Below are 3,363 nucleotides of genomic sequence, written 5' to 3' on the forward strand. Positions count from 1 at the left end.
AGAGGTTTGAGCTGTGTTTAAAATTTACAGGCATTTATATCATTTTGAGAAAATAATTAGCTTGGGGCTGTTTCTCAAAGAGGAAATCCCCCTGAAATGGGCATTTGGGAGAAGTGGGGCTACTGATACAGCCCTGTCCCAAAACACTGTGTTCTAGTTCAGATATTGTATGATTTAGATGTTTACAAATCATTCTCCTGTGCTGGCATACACATACATGGTGTATTCGATTTTAAAAATAATGAATTTTTATTCATCTTGTCACAGTGTAAATAATGTTAAGTCAAAAAAGAAAATATTACTTCACTATCTTTACTGCCAGAAGTTTTGCTTCCAAAAATAGGGTAAGTATAAACAGTTGCTTTTTTTGCCTTTCCCACTGAAATGGTGGAAGGTACCTTCAGTGGAATAAATAAATATTTTGTGAAAGAAGTATTTCAAGGTTTAATAAGTCTTTACCTTAGTGTTCGATAATGTTTTATTTTACCTTTATAAATTACTATGAAAATGTTTTATGTTAAGGAATAGATAGCTCGTGAACAACACTAAATAATGTAAAATTCTACATCTTCTGACTGTGGTTTGCCACTCTGGTTGAAGGTAAGAGACTACAGTAGAGGGGGGAAAAAGAAAGCAGTGATTAGGGTGTACAACAAACCGAATAAGCTGTGCTTAGGCATTAGGTAGAGGTTGGATTTTTTTTGTTTTTTATTAATCTCTTTTTTTCAGTGGCATTTCCAAACCAGTAACTATTTGGAAATGGAGTTGCCTCAGTTTCTCTTACCTTGCATGAAGAGGAATTGTCTTAAAGGAAAAGCGGAGAACAACCTCCACACAGCCCTGTGTCCTTGCCTTCAGAGCACTGGGAGACAGATGGTGGTGAAGCCAATCCCCCCGGGCAGAGGAGAGATCCTGACCCTGCCCTGTATGATACGGGGTGCCATCAACACTGGGCTATAGGGCAGAAGAGGAACTACGGCAAGTGGCAGACACGATTACAGGAATTACGGAGGATTACAGGGGAGAGTTTAACCTTGTGAAGAGGAACCTAAGGAGGCCACTTCTTAGTGTGATGGAGAGGGTGTTGGGGGGAGTGCAAGTCAGAAGCCAGCTGCACTTCGAGGTGCAGTAGGAGAGCCCCTCTTTCTGGAGAGCCTACGCTTGCAGAAACCTGACATGGGGCTTCTTCAGATTTTTGCTGCCTGTATGAACTCGCCTGTTTCCAGGAGAACTGCTAATACCTAATGCTGGTAGTTTTGCTGCTTGGCCTCTGTGCTAAAAAAAGAAAACAGACCCATGCAAATTCTCATGTTTACAAGATGATCTCTGTTGATACGACTTTAGTTCTAGATATGACTTTAGTTCTAGATAATGGGTCAAACAGAAATATGTGGAAATACAGATGTTAGTTTTCATTCTTGCAGAAAAGCTTAAAGAGTACTCCAGGTTCCTTCTTGGGGTACATGTAGTCATATTTTATCCTCTGTTTTAAGATGAACATACATATGTATGTACAACTAGTACTTAACTTTCTGTGCAATTTGCTGACTTCTGTGACATGATCTTGAGATGACCCCAGCTTTGAGGTTACTCTGAGCAGCCCTTTCCCTAGACAAGATCTTCCACTGAAAAACAGAATGACTTTTAAATTGCAAAAGGTAGGGTTTGGTTAGTATCTAAATGAGGAGTCTTCACCTTCTACAAAGAGAAAACTGAGGTCACAGACAGAAATAAAGGGCCTGTGTACATCTTGTTCCCACATTGTGGTGTCCTTGTGTAGGCAGGTCCTTGCTTCCAGGTTTAATTTCAGACAACTCCGTGGTTTTCTACCTTGCATCAGATTTTGCACAGTACCTTCCAGCAGCATCTCGTCTGCTCTCAGCTCCTCATGGTGCTTTCTTTAGGGGATGCAAGTCCTGGGCTCTTCACTGGGACTCTCCTTCTACGCGATAACTTCCAGGCTGGAGCTTTCTTTTCTAGAACAGATATAGTTACTTCCAAGTAAAAGAGGACTTCTCTCCTCATTCCCAAGTGCCAGCTTGAACCTATCACTCCCTTTCTAAAGACACACGCTGCCCAAATTGAAAAAAAGGAAGGCCCAAACCCTCAAAAGGCACATCAGGAACTTCACTTTTCTAAGAAGCCAAGTATTTAGACCCAGTGGAAGACACATCTGCATGGCCTGGGACCATCTTAAAGGACCCCCAATAAGCAGCTACTGGAGTACAACTACCCCTGTGCCACACAGCAGCTGTCTGTGTGTGCAGAGTCCAGGTTGTCCAGGATATCTTGTCTTCCAGGAGGAAAACGTCTGATTTTGCTACATATCAGAGATTTTCATCTTTCCTCGCAGGTAGTAGGGAAATCCTCAGTCCGCTAATTCATCTGGGAGGCAAATATTTGAATGTAGAAGATGCAATACCAAAAGTACTGTCAGTTTCCCTATAAAAGAGGGAGATGGGACATAACCCGTGTGTGTAAACCCAGTGGGTTTAGGCTGGAAAAAATCTTTGGGTATTAATGTGGAGATCTAGCTCTTCTTTCTCATCTTATTTGTGCTATATATGATTGAAGCAGTGTAGTGCAGAAAAGAAAAAGTACTAAAAATGATGCTTCTCCTTCCTAACTTGGAAGAAAAATTGTTTTGTCCCATGGGGGTAGGAATTAAAATTTTTCACTGAATCCTAATTTTGAGAGTGTGTTTTCTTTCTCCTCCATAATCTCCAGAGAACGAGCTGTCAGCAACCCCTTGGCTTTCCCACATCCTGAGAAAGTTCAGACTAGTTTCTTCACAGCGTGTCTTTTTCCCTTCCCAAGCAGTTGTGCAGGAAGAGGTGAGACCCACCAGTTTGCCTTGCTGCCTGTGAGCAACACTGTTGATACAATGACCCAGTCCAGCGGGCAAGGGCTGAACTCTTTTAGTCTTGTAGCAAAACTTTCTAAATGGTTAACTCCCATCCTTTGTTTTTTCTAAAGGTTTCTGGTGGCTACCACTAATTTCCTACAAGCAGAGCACTGCAGAAGGGAGGAAGAGAGATGTATGTGTGGGGGCGGGTTGGTTGCCAAGTTATTTTCTTATTTTGTAGCCTTCACTGCTTGAATCCAGGGAATGTGTCTGAAAATCACCAGGGAGGAACAGAATGTGCAGCTGTGAGTTTTAGCTCACAAGAAGTGATTAGGAGGGGAAGGGGAGTGTCAACAGCGAGTTGTTGCTATAGGTAGGATAGGAACGTGTATAGTGACCTTAATGGTGCAGGTCCACAGATAGGTTTTCTCTGTCTTTCCCATCCTGTATCTCCGCTGTTCTTGTGTCTTAACTTTTCTCACTACTCATATGCTCTTCCCCCCCCCCCCCATTTTTTT

This window comes from Pygoscelis adeliae, unplaced genomic scaffold (genome assembly GCF_000699105.1).
Source record: "Pygoscelis adeliae isolate BGI_AS28 unplaced genomic scaffold, ASM69910v1 Scaffold124, whole genome shotgun sequence".
NCBI lineage: Eukaryota > Metazoa > Chordata > Aves > Sphenisciformes > Spheniscidae > Pygoscelis > Pygoscelis adeliae.